Below are 8,324 nucleotides of genomic sequence, written 5' to 3'. Positions count from 1 at the left end.
TGGAAAGACTGAGGTGTCATTTTTCTGTCTGCTAATGAAGACCTCGAGCTGAAACACGCTTCTGCCGCCTAGCTGACAAATCTGATGTCCCTTTTAACTGGAGTTCTTTGAGGAAGGGAGAACAGAGATGCTCTGTCAACAAGTCTCAGTTTAACCTCAAACACCCTCTGAAGTGCTTTGCTGACAGTGTAGGATCTGGAATCAGGCTTGTCCCCAAAGCTCCAACTGCAGGAGCTCAATAAACACGTTTAAATTTAGAGAGGCAAAGCTATCACTGCTGGCTTGGAGTTGGCTTGTGGTATGTGCCAATTGCACACACACAAACCCCAACAAACCAACACAGTGCAAGCACTGCAGCTAATCAGCACAGCAGATGCAGGAATGAAAGACTGCTGCTAATGCATAAAGCCCATGTACCATTTTCCCACAGCTTCCCCCTGGTTTTGCTGTACAGAGCCTAACCTCTCCTCTTGGAGATGATAACTTTGTACATGCTTGGGAGCCCTAGCAATGAAACTGGGAACTCCAGCTTTTGATGTCTATTCTATACATTTCTTGTGGGTGCCCTCTCTCCATGGGTCTTACATCCTGCCTACTTCTCCCTGCTGTCCATGAGACCTATTTCACTGAGTGCTTGTGCTCAGATCCCATCCCCACTGAATCTGCTGCCTCCGCTTCCCATTTCCTTTCCCCAGTAGCATTTTCCCTCTGCAGAATGACCTGAGGGTTGTGTTAGGTCACGCTGGCTCCTGGCTCCACCAGGAGGATGCCAAAGGCAGCAGCAGAAGGCACACAGGAGGGATGCTAAAAGGCCACCTGCCCCTGTTGGCTGCGTTGCCTCTGAGCAAGGTTTGTCCCTTCTGTTCGTTAAAAGCATAAGGTGGAAAGCTCAGCCAAGGAAAACGTTATGTAGTGTCCCAATATGACAAGAATTCTATGTATGTGTTTAACATACATCTAGCAGTTTTGACCTCAAAGGCATCTGAGCTTCCAAGTCTGTTGGATGCGCAGTGGGGAAAAGATGAGGTACTCTGTCATTCCTGGAGGCCATCAGTGCAGCCGGCACAGATCCATTGCAGCAAGCTCAGGGAGCATGGGGACAAATGATGAGGTTGAGGTGAGCCACACTGGGGAATACAGCTTAAACAGCACAGTTCCATAATACAAACAGATCTATACCTTTGTATCATGTTTCCATTGCTAGGAGACACAGTAAACCTGGCGTGCATCTTGTACTTCAGCTTCAACATAGTCTTACTTCCAGAGATAACTGCAGATTTACCTGGTCATGCCTTTCATAGTCACCCAGTCAAAAATACTTCAGTGTCTTGCATGCACAAGAGTATCTTTATAGGAACACAGGAATATGATTAGGAATCTTCCAATAAGACATTGGCAGCTTTGATGTCCCTGTGGATTTTCTTCTCTGTGTGTAGGTAGTCAAGACCTTTAAAGATCTCCTTTAGCATGGTAGCAATCTGGTAGCTCATTAAACGGGCCAGCATGCAGAAGCTGACCCTCCACCCAAGTATTCCATTATTATCCATAGTTTTGTGCCCTTTAAATATGATCCATATTTATTAATTGTACATCCATGTATTTAATTACATAATGACTATCACACTGACTTAAACCAGTTATCTCTTGCTGTGTATCTTCTATTTCATCTTCTGCTTCCTCAGGGTCTATGATTTCTATAGCTACCACCTGCTGTGTCCGCTTATCAATAAGCTCTGCAACATGTACAATCTGGAAGAGCACTGCTGCATCTCTACATCTGTCACAAGCTAACACTGCACAATTCAAGCAAACACACATATAAATGGATATGGATTTTAAATACACATATACATATATAGAGAGACACTTATTTGAATGTCAGTTTTATTCCATTTATATTTATATTCCATTTATTCTACTGAGAGGAAGGAAAGCTGAGAGTCCTTACCTAACTCTGTGTATGGCAGAGCTTCCTGGCCATCAGGGTGGCAAGGTCAGCCTCCCCTTCCTGACTTCCTGACTCCTGGCTGCCTGAGTATCCTCTGGCTGAGCAATCCCATTGACCAAGGGACTCCAGCTGCCCATCCTTCCAGCTGTGCTCTTTCTAGGGACTCCGGAGGTGTCTAACACTGCTCTCTGATCTACGGTTCTAGTACACAGCCAAGGCAGCACATGCTTGGGGGTGCTGCTTGCTCACAGTCCTACTCAATGGGACTGCTATTTTAAGACGCCTTGAAGAGCACAACTTGATACAGCTCCAGTATTCAGATTTATCCACTGCATTTGTTCCTGCTTTATGCTAAGGAGGCTTAACACCGTAAATCCAGCCCAACAAGGGGAACCAAACAGCAGGCAAGCCTGGCAGTGAAGTTCAGAGGAGTGAAAGCAATGTGAGAGCCTCATGGTATGAACCTACAAAGGTAGCTGACTGTTGTCAGGGAAAAAAAACAGAGATGTCTATTGTACACTGACAAATGCACTTATGCTTAGTAAGAAGAAAAGAGGCTTCTTTCCTATGGCAGAGAACTGGGTTGTATAAGTACATTCGTCATGGTAAAGCATACACCTCCTTATGGCCTGATGGACCCATATAACCCTCTTGACCTCTCCTTCTCTAACCAATGCCTTGTCACTGCAGGGCTCCTGAGGAAGGCAGGCTGTTGCCTTGGGCAGGGGCAGGCAGGGCTGGCAGGGGAGGATGCCCCTGCAGGCAAGGCACGGGTACCTTGCTGTGGCAGCACAATGCCAAGTGAGGCAGCACGGGGCTAGTGACAATCTGTCCCCAAACAGTGACATTTTTACACACCCTCATGCTTTCTCTTTGGGCCTTTGGAAGTCTGTCAACTCCTCTGTGGTGCTGGGATAATACCGGTTGGAAAGCAAATGTTTTCGTATTCGTATAAGAACAGGCATGTTCTCAATAATATATCCCTTGATTTTTGGCTGATCAGGTGGGGACTTCACTTTTTTCTTAACCTGAGACAAATACAGTGTTCCTTCCACTGGTGCCATTCATTTCCTTATCGCTTCCTCTTCCACCCCGTCTACCTGATCCCCTACTTTCTGCTGTACAGCAGCCATAGAAAATGAAGTAGGGCTACCCCAGAAACACAGAACACCATCCTAGCAGCTAGCTGTGCACTAGTAGGTGTGACTGTATGGTGCTTTGGAGAAAGAGGCCTCACCAGTATGCCAGGGCCAGGCAGAGCACCAGTGCTGGGAGCAGGACGATCCACTGCAGTTGACCTCTGTGGCAAAGTCCCACCAGGGAAAGAACGATGATATACTGCTTCATTAAAGCATTTCTTCCATGGGACATCCGGATCCTCTCACTTAGGACAGGATCTGCAGAGCAGATGGGGTCGCCAGGCCTGGAGGAGGTGATCTTCTGGTAAGTGCTGTTCTGAAGGAGAAACACTGGACCCGAGGAGGAGCAGAGCCCAAGCTGTAAGCCCGCTCTCTTTTTCCAGTTTCCAAGTACCTGCCTGGCACTGCTGCCTAGCTTTATCTTGCAGGTTCCTGCAGAGTCTGTGGGGTTAGGCAGCACTATAAACCACATGGGGCTATCTGCCTTACCCTGCAAGCGGTACCAGTGACAAATCCAGCTGACGGAAATAGTGTTCCAGCTTGGGAGAAGCACGAGCCAAAACTGAGTTCCTTTCAGACTTCATCCTCCTCCATCTCATGCCAGGTTTTGGGGATTCCCTGGGTACCGCTTTCTCAGGGTGTTACCAAGGGTCCCAGAGATGGAGCCCCAGGGTCCCTGAGTGAGGGGCAGTGCAGGGCACACGCCATCAACCCAACCTCTCGGCTATTTCCATTCCCTTTACTGTCTTTCATGCCTTATTGCGAGGTGAGACAATCCTCCGTCCTATCACACCAGATGTTCAGTGAGGCTGTATTTGTACTATGGACTGCTCCTCCAGACTGTTGGTTTATTCCATTGGATGTTTCTGTCCCTCTCATTAACAAGCAGCCAGGATCTTATTTTCAGATGCCATTAGTTAATCTATTTTCCATGTCATAATAGAGTTTGAAGCAAAAGCAGACTGAAATATTACAGATTATTCATGTGTTAACAGTGTAATTACATATGTGGTCTCTAGTGAGATGTATACTGGCAGTGGCCCTCCTGGGTATGTGTATGGGAAATATCATCCCTCATACATTTTAATTGTGTTTGTTCCAATCTTTTGGTTATTTCTCCCTCTAAAATCGACTGCTTCTTACTTCACATGTGCATTTTTCCCAAATATTGGAAAAAAGAGGTTTCCAAAGCAAACCCCTGAGATGCCCCAGCTCCTGCCTGGCGAGCACCCTCTAGTGCTGTAAGCACGCTATTGTTGCAGAACAGATGTCATGTTCCTGGATGGGTTTTTGTTCAGAGGAGCAACATGGAAAGTAAAGAATAAAATGGCATGAACTCGTGTAAAAGCCATTTCATGCACTCAGCCCTTTCCTTTCCAAAGCATACAGGCTGTGCTTGGGGCACCTACCATACAGGCTGTGTTGGGGCACCTACCATACAGGCTGTGCTTGGGGCACCTACCATACAGGCTGTGCTTGGGGCACCTACCATACAGGCTGTGCTTGGGGCACCTACCATACAGGCTGTGCTTGGGGCACCTACCATACAGGCTGTGTTGGGGCACCTACCATACAGGCTGTGCTTGGGGCACCTACCATACAGGCTGTGCTTGGGGCACCTACCATACAGGCTGTGCTTGGGGCACCTACCATACAGGCTGTGCTTGGGGCACCTACCATACAGGCTGTGCTTGGGGCACCTACCATACAGGCTGTGCTTGGGGCACCTACCATACAGGCTGTGCTTGGGGCACCTACCATACAGGCTGTGCTTGGGGCACCTACCATACAGGCTGTGCTTGGGGCACCTACTTTAGTTTTAAAAGCTTTAAGGTACTATTGTAGGTAACATTCTCATGCATGATTTATGATTTATTTTACCTGTGTTCTGTAGATTCATTTAATCATTTAAAATATGAGATGAAGATGGCAAGAACGAGGTCCTTGCTGCTTGAAGCTTACAGCATAAGGAGTCCACCAGGAGCTGGAAGTTCTGAAGGAACTATAGCTGGTAAGAACACCTTTTTGGTGAAAAATGTCTTTTTTAACAATCTCCTCATTTTGCCATCGTCCAGAAAATGATTTCAAGGGTGTAAAATGTGCTACAGTTTGGCTGGTGAAATTGCTGATGTGCTGGTGTGCTGAATCCATGTGCATCACGCTGCAGAGTTGCCAGTCTCAGGTACTGTAAGTTAACCTCATGGTCTAAATGAACACAATGGCATTGGAGTTCTCTCAGGCCCTTTGCTCCAGTGCAGAGTTCTTCTGTCAGAAGATGGTACAGCTGCCCCATATGGATAGGAAAGAGCAGGGGGTATTTTGTACCTGAAACACAAAAGAAGGCAGTCTCATTGCCCATCTCTTGTGTACATCAGCCAGGAGAGGGCCTGAGAAACCTTCTGGGATTTGGTGACACAAATGCAGTGTCATACTAGGGAAACTGAACTCAGTAAATCTGTTCAGTGTGCATGACAGGCAAATGTTTGATACCTCCCCCAGCCTTGTGCAGCTGCAGAGTTCAACCGCCCAGAAACCGAGCCCGCTTGACAGCTATCCCTTGTTCATGAAATAGGAGTTTGGGCTCATTCCTTGCTTCAGCACTTCTCTATTTTAACATATTTTGTCTTCTTTTGTCACCCTCCCTTCTTTTTCCTTTTCATTCTTTCTCCCCATTGTGTGCTTTGATTTCCGATTCCCTCCGCCAGTCCTCATATGGGATGGTGCCTTTCAGCTCTGACAGCAGTTGACACTAATGCATCCATGGCACCATACAGCAATGTAGTGTAAAATATACATGACAGTGTGCTCTTTCAACCTTTAATATAAATGGTGCCTTCATTGAGCCAGCATTTCCTTGAGAGCCTCCCTTATTTAACAAGTGAAAAGCAAGGGAACCAATAAAATTCACACTATTTGAAACTCAGTCTGTACTTTCTGAAAATACAGTGGTTTTCCCCCTAGCAAGTGTCCAGTTTAAAGGATTTCCCCCCCAGCTGCACTTACCAAGCTAGTGTAATACATGAAGCCTTTTGGTGCAGTAAAGCATCGTCCCAGCTGAAAGTCAGGCTTGTGGGGGCTGCACTCCTTAAGTCTGCTTGAGCTGCTCATCTGTTTTCTAGTGGGGCTCTTAGAAGAGAGATGTGCTCTGAGCGATGCTAGTTTAAATGTACAGCACATGCTGGATTACTTATGAAACCTCTCTCATTCCTGACCTAAATGTATTCCTTTACTGGACAATGTCAGCCTGTGATTATCATAGGAGCACACAAAAGCAGTCTAACCAGCTTTGGTGTGGCACAGAGATCCTAAATGCTGTCCATCAGAATGTTCCTGATTACGTAGTATTTGCAATAGAAAATACAGATTAATTCAAACTGCTGTGTTTTGCTATAAGATAGACCAGCCCTTCTATCTATCTATCTATCTATCTATCTATCTATCTGTCTGTCTGTCTGTCTGTCTACCAACCTTCCAGACATGGGGTGAAAGGGCCTTCTCGCAGGCCAAGTCTCTGGCATGCTGGGATACTCAGGGCAATCCAAGGGCACAGTTTGGTCTTCATGTTAGAATCAATGAGAAAAGGATGGATATTATGTTCTTACCACTCTTCTTTAGTACAGGGTTCCCTTACACAGGGGTCCTGGTGTAGGGCTTGTGAAGAAGGGAGTTTCTTACAGCCCAGCTTCATCTTGGGCATCAAGACACAGGGTCAGAGCTGCATCATACATCCTCCAGGATGCACTGGAGGCAGAAGGTGGTGGGCTATGGGGAAGGGATGCCTGGCTGGTGGCACAGCCTCAGGAAGCTCTGCTTGCCTCTTCCCCAGGGTTAAAGCCTTTCTCTGAAGTCACTAGGAAGAAGTAATGCTAATGAAACTATAAACCAGAAATAATGATGCATGACATTGTGTCCTAGGCTATATGTTTGCTTCTGCTCTCTATGGCATCTCATGCAATCATAGTACCAGTGTTGACATAAGTAAGCATCAGAATCATGACAGCAAGTGATTAGTGTATTTTCTGAGTGCATTACTGAGGTTTGGCTGTCGATCAAAGGAAGCCTCTTGCTCATCTTTCCTTTGGAATCAGAGCAATGAACTCCATTGCTCATTAGAAAGAATGTTTTTGGAAACATTCCCTGAGGATTCCCGGATGGATCTATACAGTGGAACACACCAAAATCAGCCTGTTCACCTACGGTGTTCTGCATCTGTGATTGTATTGGTGTTGTAAGGAAGCCAGAGCTACAAAACCTTTGGCTAGTCCTTTCCGTGTCAGTTAAAATTGCTCCATTCTCATTGCAGTGCTAATGCTAACTTCTGGAAACACTCAGTGTGCTTCAGAAACTGCCGAAGGACAACCTGGGGAAGCAAACCTGTTTCCTTGCCGTGCTGAAAGCCAAGTGACTGCATTCTGTGCCCGCGCTCTCAGGTCCCATGAAAACTGCAGCAAGCAAACCCCATTCCCCAGGTACTCTGGATTGTGTTATTTATCCTTCCAGAAGGGATTACTCTTCATTAGCTTACCCCTGGCAAAAAGCAATCTTCAACCACATGGCATGGGTTAAAAAGAGAGTGAAGGGGGCGATTCGTGGTGTTTGAATGCAGAAGGCTGGCATAGCCTCTAATGCTGTTCCGCAGGCAGAGCCGGCTCATTGTTCTGCTGGTTTCAACATGGCATTCCTTTCTTTCCCTCTCTTTTGCCTTAGGCCTCCCCACTGTGAAACATTACCTGATTTATTTATGTATTTATTTATTTATTTTATTGCAGAAGCTGCAAATACTTTTCATTAAGAAAAAGACCCCTGACTGGCAATCCCATTGCTACAGGCTCTACCCCCCCCATAACGCAGGCAATGAATGGTGAAGCCATTTTACAGCACCATTCCTGAAAAGGCCTGACTTCCTTTGGTCCTTTGGGGCACTAAGGATGATCCTGTTGGTTGTCATCGCTCCTGAGCAATTGTGGGGTCAACCTGGCAGTGATGCTCTACTTGTAATGGAGGTAAGAGCCTCTGGTTTCTGTCTGTGAGAAGCTGTTGTGGCAGGATGAGGGGTAATCAACTAAAAATGGGAGGTTCAGGCTGGACATGAGGAAGAAATCCTTTACAATGAGCTGACAGAACTCTGGCCATGGTGGATGCCCCATCCCTGGAGACACTGAAGGCCCGGCTGGATGTGGTTCTGGACACCCTGCTCTAGCTGAGGATGTCCCTGCTCACTGCAGGGGGGTTGCACG

This window comes from Neopsephotus bourkii, unplaced genomic scaffold, assembly GCF_033783945.1.
Source record: "Neopsephotus bourkii isolate Nb327-2 ecotype Australia unplaced genomic scaffold, CSIRO-AGI_Nbou_v1 NB_1308, whole genome shotgun sequence".
Classification (NCBI taxonomy): Eukaryota; Metazoa; Chordata; class Aves; order Psittaciformes; family Psittacidae; genus Neopsephotus; species Neopsephotus bourkii.
The sequence above is the reverse complement of the archived record's forward strand: the minus strand, read 5'-3'. Positions refer to the sequence as shown.